Source organism: Schistocerca piceifrons, chromosome 4 (genome assembly GCF_021461385.2).
Source record: "Schistocerca piceifrons isolate TAMUIC-IGC-003096 chromosome 4, iqSchPice1.1, whole genome shotgun sequence".
NCBI classification, from domain to species: Eukaryota; Metazoa; Arthropoda; class Insecta; order Orthoptera; family Acrididae; genus Schistocerca; species Schistocerca piceifrons.
In genome coordinates, this window is record NC_060141.1 from 362273494 (window position 1) to 362290651 (window position 17158).

Genomic DNA, 17158 nt, shown 5'->3' on the forward strand with positions numbered 1-17158 from the left:
TCGAATGTCATGACAACTGGCTGAATTTATTTCCAACTCGCATAATGATCATTATTACGAGTGCCATTAATTGTGGAACATTACTTTAGGAGGTTTTTAAGGACAGGTTTTTCCAGATATTAATGTATTTATCGTATACCGTACATTGAGGAAGCAGTAAAGAAAAACAAAGCAGAAATTGGAGTAAGAAATAAACTTCAGGGAAAAGAAATAAAAGCCTTGTGATTTGAGGATGACATTGTAATTCTGTCAGATAGCAAAGTACTTAGGAGAAATTGAAAGGAATGGACAGTGTTTTGAAAGGAGGATATAAGACGAACATCAACAAAAGCGAAATAAGGATAATGGAATGTGCTCTTATTGAATCAGGTCATGCTGAAGGAATTAGATTAGGAAACGAGACTCTGAAAGTAGTAGATGACTTTTGCTACTTGGGCAGCAAAATAACTGATGGTAGCCGAAGTAGAGAAGAAACGTAGACTGGCAATGGAAAGGAAAGCGTTTCTGAGGAAGAGAGATTCGATAACACCGCATGTTGATTTAAGTGTTAGGAAGTCTTTCCTGAAAGTATTTGTATGGAGAGTAGCCGTGTGTGGAAGTGAACCATTAACGATAAACAGTTTAGACAGTAAGAAAACAGCAGCTTTTGAAATGTGGTGCTACAGAAGACTGCTAAAGATTAGATGGGTAGATCACATAATTAATGAGGAGGTACTGAATAGAATTAGGAAGAAAAGAAAACTGTGGCACAACTTAACTAAAAGAAGGGATCGGTTGATACGACAAATTCTGAGAAATCAAGGGATCGCCAGTTTGCTAATGTTGGAGGTAAGCGTGTGGAGGGGGGGGGGGGGAGAGGGGCGGGCGGGGGTAAAAATGGTAGAGGAAGACGAGTAGATGAATATAGTAAGCAAATTCAGAGGGACGTAAGTTGCAGTAGTTGTTTGGAGATGAAGAGGCTTGTACAAGCCAGAGTAGCATGGAGAATTGCATCAATCCAGTCTTCGGACTGAAAACCACTATAACAACACATACATGATGATATCTACATTTTAAATCACGAACATTCTTTCAGAATAGTATCCTATTTGTTGTGAACGGCCGTGCCGAATTGGATACACCTGTACACGTCACATCACCGAAGTTAAGCACCGTCTACGGTGGTTAGCATCCGGGTGGCTATGCGCTGTTGACTTCGCGGAGTGCTCTCAGCCTAGTGATGCCAGTTCAGGAGCTACTTGAAGGAGTAGTAGCCGTTTCACGTCACGAAAACTGCAACCGATGGGAGAGCGGTGCGCTGACCGCACACACCTCCATATCCTCACCCGATGTCGCCATTCGGCTGAGAATGACACGGTGGTCAGTCGGCGCCACTGAGCTTTCCGAAATCTGTCGGATGGAGTACAGTTTTATTCTCGTTAGTGACAAGCGTGTAGTGTTTTTTATATTGTCGCCGCATACGGGAAGCACGGTGATTTACTGTCGTAGGAGGTAGGTTACTTGAGTGTTGTAGCAACAGCAGACGCTGTCTCTTCATGTGATCTATCTTTCCGCGTTAAGGGGTAACTTGGCGGAAATAAATTGTGCTTCTCTTTGGAACTATTCAGATTGTTTATGAGCTACACAGTTGGCTCTGTGACTGCTTTATTGTGCTCTTCCCAGCTTGCAGTCTGGACTCGTATTGGTTTAATTGGGACCCCTGCTACGGCAGTCACTGCACGCACTTAACGTACTTATGGAGGCGCCCTCTAGAGAGTAATTTATTTTATTTATTATTCATTGTTCTTCCTGGGCTGTGAGGCACATCAGCATTTTCATTATCAGAAACAGAATAAGAGATTCTTATCAAAATCAATGAGATAGCTGTGCTGGGATTAGAGCATCTTTGTAAGTACTAATATAGAACATCACAGGTTGTGAATGTAGGCTTTTATTGCAGTGGAAGAATAATGACCTTAGGACACTGCATCGGATGCTATCGCTCAAAAAAAAGTTTTACTCTGCTGCCGTGACTTGAATACCTCATTCAATCAGAAAGTTCTTCTTGTGTACTCTTTTAACTACCGAGCGAGGTGGCGCAGTGGTTAGACACTGGACTCGCATTCGGGAGGACGACGGTCCAACCCCGCATCCGGCCATCCTGATTTAGGTTTTCCGTGATTTCCCTAAATCGCTGCAGTCAAATGCTGGGATGGTTCTTATCAAAGGGCACGGCCGGCTTCCTTCCCCGTCCTTCCCTAATCCGATGAGACTGATGACCTCGCTGTCTGGTCTCCTTCTCCAAACAACACAAAAAAACTACTCTTTTAACTACAAGAAATCGCTATGTACGCGTACCATTGCAATGGAGCTAAAAACACATCTGTAGTTTCGGTGCAGATTAATGGAGCGTGCTGTGTGTCCAGTGGTGAACGGGAGAGTGCGGCTTGTGTAGGCTGTTCATCCCGACAATATGGCTCAAAGGGTCACTCCAAGCCTGGCCCATTTTAGCATTACCAGTTGACAATAAGAAGGGTTGTCAGCACTGGAGGTTAGCTGTCGAACTGACGTACACCACAGCGACGTCATTTGCTTATTCATCAGCGATCTTTAGGACACAGAACATTGATGATTTGTCTCTGACTGGTCGGCTGCAGTTAACAACAGCTGATAATCGCTAGCAAATAATTGTGGCCGGTAAGAGAGTGCAACGCAACTGAAGGCTGACTATTTGGAGGCAACGGAGAGGGCTTTGGTGACGCAGACAGTACGCAACCATCATTACCTGGACACGATCAATGTGGTCTCTAGGCATTCATTACGAACGGTATTACTATACCTGCCTATCCTGGCACTGTGATGCGTGGAGGTGGACAACGGATCACTTGGAGTACAACCTGGTAGGGCACTGCATCCGCGTGGTGAATCTGCGTGAGCGGCTGTCGCTCTCCATCGCTCGCTTTGCACGCGGCGCGGAAGAACGGAGCTGGCAGCTGCCTCGCTCGTCAACGTGGGAGCGAGAGCTCGCTGAGTGCTGGGCAACACGCGTGTGGACCCGACGCCGGGCTGAGGGAACACGGCGATTATACAGCTTCGTCACGAAATAGCGGCACAGTTTTGTCTGCGAAACTTTGGAATCCATTTATAATTAGAATTTATTTTTAGTTCTCGATTTTCCGTTTTTCCGGGGAAGAAAGCTTATGCTTAGGGAATTCAATACTTCGAGATCCACAGTATCAAGAATGTGCCGAGAATACCAAATTTCAGGCATTATTTCTCACCACGGACAACACAGTGGCCAACGGCCTTTGTAGTGTAATGACGTAAGTTTTGTATAAATGATTTTCTTTTGACATATGACCATGTGTAGACTTCGTCACCTACGTCAGTTACAAAACCCTTCAAAATTATTTAAATTCTTTTTAAAGTCGTCTCTGAATGGTTCTTGAACGAAACTGTAATTGAAACATCATCATTTGAGTCGTATGCGCAGAATTACGTCACTCAGTGCAATTGGTTTGCGCAAACTTTTTTCAATTTAGATGTCGTTTGTTTCTTCTCAGAAATTATATTAATGCAAGTTATCTTCTTTAATAAATATTAAAACCACATTGAATAAACTTTTAAGACTCAAACTCGCGGTGAACGTTGTCAAAAATTAATAATCTTGTCAAATAAATCAGTAATACTTCTTCCTTAATATAATTCTTCATAAATAAATTCTCGGAACACGTATTTAAACTTTTGTAGTATACACTAGGTTATTATCTTCATATATACTACATATAGACGTGAACATGAGCCTTGAAAAGATAGGACTGAACATTTACAACATGATTAAACTTTCTATGTCGTCATTGTTGTAGAAACATTACAAATTCTTATTTTTTCAGTTTTTAGAAGCACGACGCAATAACTCGGTTTCAGGATCTTCTGTTGCTCTTTGGCTGTCGACCGGCGACATATAGTGGCCAGCAATTTTCTCTCTGGTCCCGGCAGTGAAGATGCTGTCTCCGTTCGTTGCGCCGCCCTCTCCGTACATGAAACATAAAAATAAATATAAAACTTTAGATAATTCACAAACATTACAAATATTACAAAATACAGAAACAAAACACTAAATTAAACTTATATTCACCTGCAAACTGGGCTGACACTGGTGGATAGGTGACGCTTCAATTTCGCGTCCCACTACACCTTCACTTAACGACAGAGAGGAGCAGCGTGTGCATACAGTTGTCAGTCCCAACTCTCTGTGAAACAGCCGCAGAAATCAATGCGAGATGTACGACATATGTATCCGTTACGACAGTGCTGAGAAATTTGACGTTAAAGGGCTGTGGCAGCAGACGACCGACGCGAATGCCTTTGCTAACAGCACGACATCCGCTGTAGCATCTCTCCTGGGCTCGTGACTGTATCGGTTAGACAACAGACAACTATAAAACCGTGGCCTGGTCAGTTGAGTCCCGATTTCAGTTGGTAAGATCTGATGGTGCTTGGGTTCGATTGTGGCGCAGACCCTACAAAGCCATGAACCCAAGTTGGCAAGGCACTGTGTAAGCTGGTGGTGGCTCCATAAAAGTGTGAGCTGTGTTTACATCTAATGGAATGGATGCTCTGGTGCAACTGAATCTATCATTGACTGGAAGTATGTTCGGCTACTTGGAGACCACTTGCAGCCTTCATGTTCCCAAACAACGATGTCATGTAACCAGGCAATAATTGTTCACGATTGGTTTTAAAATCTTTCCGAAGAATTCGAGCGAATAATTTGGCCACGCAGATCGCCTGACATGGATCCCATCGAACACTGATAGGACATAATCGAGATGTCAGTTCGTACACAAACTCCTTCACCGGCAACACTTTCGCAATTGTGGATAGCTATAGAGCCAGCAGGGCTCAATATCTCTATAGGGGTCTTCCAACGAGTTGTTGAGTCCATGCCACGTCGATTCGTTGCACTACGGCAAGAAACAGGAGGTTCGACGCTATAAAGGCTCTGAGCACTATGGGACTTAACATCTATGGTCATCAGGCCCCTAGAACTTAGAACTACTTAAACCTAACTAACCTAAGGACATCACACAACACCCAGCCATCACGAGGCAGAGAAAATCCCTGATCCCGCCGGGAATCGAACCCGGGAACCCGGGCGTGGGAAGCGAGAACGCTACCGCACGACCACGAGATGCGGGCTTCGACGCTATGTTAGGAGATATATTGCATGACTTTTGTCACATTGTAATTGTCTATTTGGTATATATACAAATAAAAAACTTCAATCCAGCTATAGGGTAGACCCTCATTTCCAAGTCTAGCAAATGAACCGATGAAACTGTTATAGCTGATAATGTTAACTGCATTGACCGGAAAGAGTAAGGAAGCGCTGGGTGTAGGGGCAAGATCAGCGCAAGGCGCATGTGCAAATTGTAAATTCGTAGCCTGTGTGCTAGTAAGTGAGAGCGCGTGACACTGACGTGGCCACAGACAGTGCTCACTTGGCTGTGTCATTGGACGAGACAGTATTCGTAATCTTCAGCAACTATCGTACTTTCTCGCACATAGCACCAGCGTGAAGATCACTAAGATAGTCGACATGTTTCCAGGGATCTATAGCTTGGACCAGTGGCGACGGAGTCTCTTTACCGAAGAGTACAGGATCTGTCTGACACCTGATGGTCGTCAAAGAAGAGTGTGGAGGGGGACAGGCGCCAGTGTACGTCTTAGGCATGCAGTCTACGGACTCATCAGGAAGACAGTTATATTCTGGGCCGGTGTCGAGTAAAGCTATTGGACGCCTCTAATTTGAGGGCTGTGCACTATCGAGACAAGAGTATTCAGTCCATTAAGCATCCTTAAACTCCACTTTTCGGTGTTGGATTCGTCTTTCAACAACATAATGCAGGAGATGCGCCTGATCCTGAGCACATTCCTCTGGGGGAGGGGGGGGGGGAGGAGAGGGGGGGGCAGTAATCAATAGAATAGAAGGTTACACAGGATCTGCTGACATGAAACCTGTTAAGGTTCTTGAAAACAGGTGATACCTGCAGTGTGTCGTTGCACTCCCCTCACACAATGGACGGAGTCAGAAAGGCCTCAATCGAAGAAATGGACAGGCTTGAGCGGCAAAGTATGGATCATCTCGTGGACAGCAAGTTTAGGAGTATCCAAATAGGTTTCAGTTCACGGGGTATAGCTACACGGTATTCATTGTTATTCAGAAGCACGAGTCGATTCAACAGCTATTCAGAGAAGTGCATCATCGAACTACTGTCTTCATTTTGGTTACTGTTTCGTTTTCATTTCAGTTACTTTTGAGCATGATAAGTGAGCAGTGCAGCTCAGCTTCTTTCGAATCCCCGGAGTCTCTCTGTCCTTTGTTAGTTGGCTTCTGAGATGTTCTTGTTCTGGTGGAGGCGCTCGATTTCAGCGACAGTGGCCGCGAGAGTGCGCGATCGGCAATACGGCGGACAGAGTGATGGATGCGAGGCCGTCTGGTGTGGTTGGTGGCTCTGGCCAGACGCAAGTGACTGTGTGAGGCAGGGCGCGACTGCCAGAATGGACAGGAGGTGGCTCCATCGTTTTTCAGAGCGAGAGGGTCACAGCTGTTTGCGCTCAGTTGAAGGGGTCGTTTTTCCACTGCTTCGTAGCCTTCTTTAACTTCTGTCATCTGGTGGAGTGGCTGTATGCCGGACACGACACGAATTTTGATCCTAGTTACAGGCTCTGAGTAATGGCTTAGCTGTTTGCTGACGTGAATTCCTAAAAGAAAGAATGGCTCTGAGCAGTACGGGACTTAACTTCTGAGGTCATCAGTCCCCTAGAACTTAGAACTACTTAAGGACATCACACACATCCATGCCCGAGGCAGCATTCGAACCTGCGACCGTAGTGGTCGCACGATTCCAGACTGTAGCGCCTAGAACCGCTCGGCCACTCCAACCGACCTAAAAGAAAGAGCCTCAGTTGTTTTATATTTATTCAATTAACCTGAATGCCCACCCAGTATTCTGTTCTAGATATTTCTTGACATCTTTGGGGAAATGGGTGCGTTTTATTAACCGAAGTCGTGAACTATGCAAGTTCTGCCTCATCCGAGTCGACCTAAGTTCGGTGGTTGTCCCTTTAACCTTTGCATTCGCAGTTTGCATAACGTCTCTCTTGTGTTTTGGTTCGATACAGCTCCGTGGAGTCGCGGACCTTGGTTTCTGCCCGTTGCCTTTCGAGCCCCTGGTAGCTCTGTGCTTACATACTGACTGTGATTTACGAAGTCACTGTGCTATTTCGCACTGGACTTATATTTGCGTCCCGTGTGTATTTATTGAAACTACTTCTCCAGCAGTGATGTGGAACCGGACGTTAACGCACGTCTTAGTGTGTTCTAGTTTTGCTGGCCTGAGGGCCACGCCATGTAGAAGTCGACGCCGGTCTGAAGGCAGCTGAGAAAAAGTGACTCGGAAAACGGTTCACCGAATCAGGAGTTACATAAAGCAATTATATATAATTGAAAGCTTGCCTTGAAGGTGTATTTTGGGAGTGCCTCTCAAATGATTTTTTTTTCTCAAATGGTTAATACCTTAAAAATTTCTTGTTGTTTACTTAACTGCAAGAAATTGTACACTACTGGCCATTAAAATTGCTACACCAAGAGAAATGCAAATTATAAACGGGTATTCATTGGACAAATATTATACACTAGAACTGATATGTGATTACATTTTCACGCAATTTGGGTGCATAGATCCTGAGAAATTAGTTCCCAGAACAACCACCTCTGGCCGTAATAACGGCCTTGATACGCCTGGGCATTGAGTCAAACAGAGCTTGGATGGCGTGTACAGGTGTACAGCTGCCCATGCAGCTTCAACACGATACCACAGTTCATCAAGAGTAGTGACTGGCGTATTGTGACGAGCCAGTTGCTCGGCCACCATTGACCAGACGTTTTCAATTGGTGAGAGGTCTGGAGAATGTGATGGCCAGGGCAGCAGTCGAACATTTTCTGTATCCAGAAAGGCCCGTACAGGACCTAAGACATGCCGTCGTGCATTATCCTGCTGAAATGTAGGGTTTCGCAGGGATCGAATGAAGGGTAGACCCACGGGTCCTAACACATCTGAAATGTAACGTCCACTGTTCGAAGTGCCGTTAATGCGAACAAGAGGTGACGGAGACGTGGCACCCCATACCATCACGCCGTGTGATAGGCCAGTATGGCGATGACGAATACACGCTTCCAATGTGCGTTTACCGCGATGTCTACAAACACGGATGTGACCATCATGATGCTGTAAAGAGAACCTGGATTCATACGAAAAAATGGCGTTTTGCCATTCGTGCACCCAGGTTCGTCGTTGAGGACACTATCGCAGGCGCTCCTGTCTGTGATGCAGCGTCAAGGGTAACCGCAGCCATGGTCTTCGAACTGATAGTCCATGCTGCTGCAAACGTCGTCGAACTGTTCGTGCAGATGGTGGTTGTCTTGCAAACGTCCCCATCTGTTGACTCGGGGATCGAGACGTGGCTGCAGAATCCGTTACAGCCATGCGGATAAGATGCCTGTCATCTCGACTGCTAGTGATACGACGCCGTTGGGATCCAGGACGGCGTTCCGTATTACCCTCCTGAACCCACCGATTCTATATTCAAATGCTACCAGTCATTGGAACTCGACCAACGCGAGTAGCAATGTCGCGATACGATAAACCGCAATCGCGATAGGCTACAATCCGACCTTTATCAAAGTCGGAAACGTGACGGTACGCATTTCTCCTCCTTACACGAGGCATCACAACAACGTTTCACCAGGCGACGCCGGTCAACTGCTGTTTGTGTATGAGAAATCGTTGGAAACGTTCCTCATGTCAGCACGTTGTAGGTGTCGCCACCGGCGCCAACCTTGTGTGAATGCTCTGAAAAGCTAATCATTTGCATATCACAGCATCACTTCCTGTCGGTTAAATTTCGCGTCTGTAGCACGTCAACTTCGTGGTGTAGCAATTTTAATGGCCAGTAGTGTATGAGTTTATTATGGTGGAATCATTTAGACTAAAGTATATGTTGGGGGTGCCTCTTAAGTGGTTGTTTTTCTTAGATAGTTAATACCTTTTTTAATAAATTTCCTATTGCTCTTAACTGAGAGAAAAGCGTAAGTTTTGATGGTTAACACTTCTGTTAAGAAATGGTAGTTAGGAACCTTTCTCAAGAGCTTGAATTTGGCTGTGGGTTACGCTACGTGTTTTTCGTTTTAATTCTATTTCTTAAACACTGGGAATGTTTTTTTAATTTAAAAATTTTGGGTCCTGTTTAAATAAAGTGTGTAAACTAAAGGGTGAAATATGTTTTCCCTGAAACTTGTCTGACCGTTCCACGTTCCCTAAAACTGTTGTTACGTTTGTTTGGCCATGTCAATAAGGCTTATTCTTTCATTCCACGTTCCTACAGAATCTGAGCCCAAATAAGTTGACAGGCGGTTGGGTGGTTCAAAACTTTTTTAATCAGCTTCTGCGCGCGCAAAATTGTTGTAGGAAAGTTAAACCCATTGCTCCCACTAAATTACTTGCGGTAAATGTCGAGATGGTTCAGCCCAAACAGGCCAGACTGCTGCCTTTTCTTAACCTCCTCCAGCTATGTCCATGCTCCCTCGGTGTCTAGTGTTATCGAGGTCGAAGAAATGTTAAACCGTAACACTTCTATTGTACGTAGCGACATCAGAAAGTAAGTGACAAATGAAGTAGCATGCTAAACTATTGTGCAGCACGAGTGGTGCACCGTTAGAAGAGAGTACGTGTTCCTCCTTTCCTGCAGACACAGTTCGGCTGCTGTAAAGGTAAGAGATGCATCGTATTCTGCGAATGAAAAGGAGCGGCAAATGGAAACTACTCGCAAGTTGAAGTACTGCATGCCTGACAGTGCATTTCTTATGGGCAAAACGACAAAATTTACCGTCGGGCGGTGCTTGGATCAAATGCAAAAGCCACATCCGGTTGTAGTGAAGTGGTTCCAACAAATTGACAAAAGCCGCGCAGACGGGGGTGAGGCTCATCGCAGAGTTCAGATCTCGCGCCATACGATTCCCATCTTTTCGGTAATCTGAAAGAACATCTGGGATGAACAGAAATTTTGCAACTATGAGGACGTTCTCGAATGCCTCCGTGACCACTCCTCTAATGTAGAGGAATTGCACAATTGGTAAACCCCCCCCCCCCATCGTTGTATGCAAATACTTGACAACTAGCATCAAAAGTAGTGTTATGAATCTCTGTCAGTTTAAAGTGTAGTGCAGCATTCGATAAAAGTTACTTCATTTTATCCATAGTTTTCGGCTTTTCTTCCGTGACTGTATTACTTTCGTAAAATAAAGAATAAATAACAAGTCTCTTCAATAACAATCGTGACCTTGTTTCAATGCATGATGCATTTCGAGTGCTGGGGTCTCATCTTCAGGTGCTTTAACAGTCTACACCAATTTGTCTTCTTGTCTCAGAGTTAGATGAATTCAGGTTCTGGTAAGATTGCGATGGTATAACACAAAGTGCTATATTCTGAATATAAGTTTACAAAATTTAAGAAACTTACCGTATTGGATACGTGGTTTTGAACCACAGTATGAGTGAACATGTTCATGTACATATATACATTTTCCAACTCTCCAGCAGTTTTGTTAACACAAATCAACACTAGTTACGGAATTTCAACAAGAATCTTTGCATTTGAATTTCTTTGACTTGTTTTGATTTGTGTTTAAAAAAATGGTTCAAATGGCTCTGAGCACTATGGGACTCAACTGCTGAGGTCATTAGTCCCCTAGAACTTAGAACTAGTTAAACCTAACTAACCTAAGGACATCACAAACAGCCATGCCCGAGGCAGGATTCGAACCTGCGACCGTAGCGGTCTTGCGGTTCCAGACTGCAGCGCCTTTAACTGCACGGCCACTTCGGCCGGCTGATTTGTGTTTATAAATGTGCTTTAGAGTGGAAGTGTATATAGGTTCATAAACATGTTTAGTGATACTGCGCTTCAAAATCATGTATCGAGTACTGGAAACATTAAGTTATTTTTCGATTTGTCTTAGTTTTGTAAACTTATATTCACAATGTGCCACTTTGTTACACAATGAGATGATAAAAGTCATGAAATACCTCCTAATATAGTATCGGACATTCTTTCTCCCGACGTAGTGCAGCAACTCGACGTGACAGGGACTCCAAAAGTCGTTGGAAGTCCTCTGCAGAAATACTGAACCACTCTGCCTCTACAGCCGTCCATAATTGCGAAAGTGTTGCTGGAGCAGGATTTTGTGCACGAACCAACCCCTTGAGTACGTCCCATAAATGTTCGATGGGATTGATGCCGAGCGATTTGGACTACCAAATCATTCGCTGGAATTGTCCAGAATGCTCTTTAAACCAATTGCAAAGAATTGGGGCGGAGTGACATGGCTCATTGACATCCATAAAAATTCCATATTTTTTTGGGAACATGAGGTCCAAGAATGTCCGCAAATGGTTTACTCCAGCCAATAATCGGTTCAGTTGGACCAGAGGACCCGGTCCATTCCACGTAAAGACACCCCACACCATTATGGAGACACCACCAGCTTACTACACAGAGCCTTGTTGACAAACTGGGTCGATGGCTTTGTGGAGTCTGCGCCACGCTCTAAACCTACCATCAGCTCTTCCTAACTGAAATCGGGACTCGTCTGAACAGGCCACAGTTTTCCAGTCGTCTAGGCTATAATCGATATGGTCACGAGCCCAGGAGACGCGCAGCAGGCGATGTAGTGCTGCTAGCGAAGGTTCAAAAATGGCTCTGAGCCCTATGGGTCTTAACATCTGAGGTCATCAGTCCCCTAGACTTAGAACTACTTAAACCTAACTACCCTAAGGACATCACACACATCCATGCCCGAGGCAGGATTCGAACCTGCGACTGTAGCGGTCGCGCGGTTGCAGACTGAAGCGCCTAGAACCGCTCGGCCACCAACGGCCCGCGCTAGCGAAGGCACTCGCATCGGTTCTCTACTGCCATAGCCCATTAACGCACTGTCCTAACGGATACGTTCGTCGAACGTCCCACAATGATTTATGCGCTTATTTCACGCACTGTTGGTTTTCTGTCAGCGCTGGCAACTCTAAGCAAACGCCGCAGCTCTCGGTCATTAAGTGAAGGCCGTCGGTCATTGCGTTGTGCGTGGTGAGAGGGAAAACCTGAAATTTGGATTCCTCGGCACGCTCGTGACACTGTGGATCTCGGAACATTGAATTCCCAAACGATTTCCGAAATGAAATGTCCTATGCGTCTAGCGTCAACTACGATTCCGCGTTCACTCTGTTAATTCCCGTCATGCGGCAGTAATAATGTTGCAAATCTTTCCACTTGTCTCACCTGAGTACAAATGACAGCTTCGCTAACGCACTGCCCTTTCATACCTTGCTTATGCAACATTAGCGCCTCTGTATATGTGATTTCCGCTATCCCATGACTTCTGTCTTCTCAGGTTATATCGCTGTAATCGCACTGGGACCAGAACTAACCACCGAGCGGGGTGGCGCAATGGTTCACACACTGGACTCGCATTCGGGAGGACAGCGGTTCAAACCCGCGTCCGGCCATCCTGATTTAGGTTTTCCGTGATTTCCCTAAGTCGTTTCAGGCCAATGCCGGGATGGTTCCTTTGGAAGGGCACGGCCGACTTCCCCATCTTTCCCTAATCCGGGCTTGTGCTCGGTCTCTAATGAACATGTTGTCGACGAGATGTTAAACACTACTCTAATCTCCAGAACTGACCTAAATAAGAGAATAGAAAAAAAGTGGTGCAGAGTGTTATAGAACCTGAAGTCGGGCTCCGAGGGGTCGAAATATGTCGTGCATTGATATAAAATTACGGTTGTTCTTTATTACACGAAAGTTACTTCGTCTGCCATAATAATGTGTAGCTTACTGTTTGTAGACCCTTCATAAAATCGTTCCTATACATCGACATGTCCACAGGGAGTATATATTTTCCGTATAACGTAAGAGTTCGACGCAAAAAAAAAAAAAAAAAAAATGAATTGAGGGTATGGCATCGTTGGCCGGGAGGCTCCTATCCGAGGAAATTCGACCGTCAAGTAGAAGTCTTATATCGTACCACGCCACATTGGGCTACTTTCGCGCCGGTGATGAGGATGAAATGATGATGAGGGCAATATAACACCCAGTCCCCGAGCGGAGAAAATCTCCCAGCCAGCCGGGAAACGAACCCGGGCCAGCTTGCATGGGAGGTGAGCAGCTAAGCAGGCGGACGAGTTTGATGCAGACGATGGCTCATCCGTTTCCGGTGCAGAAGTGGCGGTAATTCACAGAAAAGCGAGAAAAGGAGAGGAACTGATGGTAAATTGGAAGTTGTGCGCCGACATGTGGGCACGTCGTGTTGTTTGGCTGTCCGACAGTTGCCTGCGATAACCATATACTCGGCTTTGACTATCTGTCACACCATTTTAACACGTCATTCACACACATATATATATACACACACATACATACACACACACACACACACACACACACACACACACACACACACACACACACGCGCGCGCGCGTCGCGCGCGCGCGCGCACATTCATACGCACAAGAATGTTGTAAATGACAATCATTGTCGGCCGGTGTGGCCGAGCGGTTCTAGGCGCTTCAGTCTGGAACCGCGCGACCGCTACGGTCGCAGGTTCGAATCCTGCCTCGGGCATGGACGTGTGTGCTGTCCTTAGGTTAGTTAGGTTTAAGTAGTTCTAAGTTCTAGGGGACTGATGACCTCAGATGTTAAGTCCAATAGTGCTCAGAGCCATTTGAACCATATTTGACAATCATTACATCTGTAGGTTCGAGAAATCTTCTCCGATTCGCAATCCGTTACCCGCAAGTGTTTCATCATTGGCGCCAGTTTCGCAAATGGATTTCTTCAGTACTGCGCTGCGGACAGTGCGGCGCCATACCTCTGACATCACAAGTATCGCATATGCGTAGTAGCGCCATGGCAGACGCCAGGGGTCTGGCGCCAGGAGACTGGCGCCGGGTGTCGCCGCGGCCCCCTGCGGACTTGTTTGCGCCAGCGAGACACGGCTGGCGCGAGTCCCCGCAGCTGGCGCCGCCGCTCTGCTTGTGATGAGTCTCCAGTGCCCAGCCATGCTTCTTCGCCAGTCTTACATCACCGCAACTGTGTCCGAGATACCGGATACCTAACAGAAAAGAAAAAAAAGACCGTTTAACGTTCTACAACGACGTTTTTTAACCTGGAGAGCAGCCTCGGATTTGACGAGGACTGGACAGAACACCAGCCCTTGTCTTTACAACGGATCCGTCCGGAACTCGCTTGAAGTGGTTTAAGAAAACCACGGTAAACCTAAGTCGGGATAGTATGACAGATATTTGAACTCCGTTCATTCAGAAAGCGAGTCAAATCCTTTACGCACTAAGCCACCTTTCAAGACGCGTGCTCATCGCCATGTATGTGTCCCGAAGTGCAACTAAAGTCCTGTAAAACGTAGACTTTCACGGCAGGAAATGACACACTTATTAAAATATTCCAGGTTATTATGCCGAGGTCTGATGAATTTGTTCTTGGAAAGCAACATTTCATCTCCGTCTGCAGAGTACATCTTCATGAGAGACTGTAATTTTTCCGAAGGTCCTGTGCACACTCTCGCTCGCTACAAACCCAAGTAATTTCTGCTTCCGCGTGTTCCCGTGCAGAGACTTAACACCACGTATTGAGAAGTGGAGCTTAGTTAGCTGTTGCCGATTGCTGTCGGCCGCTATTGCGACACTGTTGAGCCGAAGAAACTGGTACACCTGCCTAGTATTGTGAAGGGCCCCCGCGAGCACCCAGAAGTACCGCAACACGACGTGGAATCGACTCTAATAATGTCTGAAGTAGTGCTGGAGGGAAATGACACCATGAATCGTGCAGGGCTGTCCATAAATCCGTAAGAGTACGAGGGGGTGGAGATCTCTTCTGAACAGCACGTTGCACGGCATCCCAGATATGTTCAATAATGTTCATGTCTGGGAAGTTTGGGCCAGCGGAAGTGTTTCAACTCAGAAGAGTGTTCCTGGAGCCACTCTGTAGCAATTCTGGACGTGTTGTCCTGTTGGAATTGCCCAAATCCGTTTGAATGTACAATGGACATGAATGGATGCAGGTGATCAGACAAAATGCTTACGTATGTGTGACCTGCCAGAGTCGTATCTAGACGTATCAGGGGTCGCATATTACTACAGCTTCACAAGCCCCAAACCATTAAAGAGCCTCCACTAGCTTGATCACAACGAAAAGATCCGAGAAATTAGAGCAAATACGGAGACTTACAAGCAGTCGTTCTTCCCACGCACAATTCGTGAATGGAACAGGGAAGGGGGGATCAGATAGTGGTACAATAAGTACCCTCCGCCACACACCGTAAGGTGGCTCGCGGAGTATAGATGTAGATGTAGATGTAGAACAGTCCCCTGGTGACATGCAGGGTCCATGAATTCATGAGGTTGTCTGCATACCCGTACACGTCCCTCCGATCGCTAAAATTGGAAACGAGTCTCGTCCGACCAGGCAACATGTTTTCAGTCATCAACAGTCCAATGTCGGTGTTGACAGGCCTAGGCGAGGCGTAAAGCTTTATGACGTGCTGTCATCAAAGGTTCACGAGTGGGCCTTCAGCTCCGAAAGCCCATATCGTTTCGTTGAATGGTTCGCAGGCTGACACTTGATGGCCCAGCACTGAAATCTGCCGCAATCTGCGGAAGGGTTGCACTTCTGTCACGCTGAAAGATTCTCTTCAGTCGTCATTGGTCCCGTTCTTGCATGCTCTTTTTCCGGCCGAAGGAATGTCGGAGATTTGATGTTTTACCGGATTCCTGATATTTAAGGCACACTCCTGAAATGATCGTACTGGAAAATTCCCAGTTCTTCGCTACTTCGGAGATGCTGTGTCCCATCTCTCGTGCGCCGACTGTAACACCACGTTCAAACTCTCTTAAATCTTAATAATCCGCCATTGTAGCTCTTGTTGTCTTGTCGAACGCAGCGCAGTGTTCTGCGTGTTTACTTATATCTGTATCTGAATACGTATGCCTACATCAGTTTCTTTGGCGCTTCAGTGTATAACCCCATGGTGGGAGACTGCTACACATCTTCTTCAGTACCGGAACGCAGATATCGATTAGTTTCATCCTTGCTCTTTCTAATTAACATGACAGACTGCTCAGGCTAGAGGTATGCAAAAACATTTGTTCATATCTCAGCATCTCTTAAGATAACATTATTTGTCCAATATTGTACACATGAGTTCAAACATTTGATGCATGTTGATACAGTTCAATATGGGCACACTTTGCAGTTCGACAGAAACGGTACTCCAATACTCGCCACATGTTCATAAGCATGACAGGTTTTATGGCCTCTTCTATGCTGTACATCCATAGTCTGAAATCTGCCAGATTCCGAATCCTTGTTGTATAAACAGTGTCTACGGTAAACCCCCAAGCACTGAATGAAATGCAGTGGAGCCAGATTGGGAGACGGAGGGGGCCAGACAGTGGGACCCTCCTTCCGATCCAAATGTGGCAACACCCCCATGAAATTGGGGGGGGGGGGGGGGGAGGACTCTGTCCTGATGGGAAAAAGTTAGCTTTTGAAGACTCTCGTCAATGGCTATGATATTTTCATGATTGTCTTGACGCTCTTTTGCGCTCAAATGCGCTCGAATTTTCAAAACGTCTGAGTTCACGTCTCTGCGCCGAAGCATACTCAGAGGAAATTTTACTTCAGTCAGTACAGTGCACTCGACTTTCCAAAACGCTGCAGCCCCCGTTGAAGACGTCCACCGAAAACGGGGACAAAACGGTGGTTTTCAACAAGAAATTCATTCGACTGCGGAATAATCACCCGGAATATTTTAATAAATGTAACTAGCTAATGGAAAAAATAATACGATACGAATAATGGTCTGAGATTTTGTGAGATCATATTTGGCAGGTAAACAGCCCAAATCGTCATAGATATTGTATCGACATGAGTAAAGGTGTCGGCAGATGAATGAAGATCTTCCTCTTCATCACCACCTATTTCACTATTGCTGTCATGATTAACTGTTTACTTCGAAGTCTGAGTCGCATCAGAATCGTCTGCTTT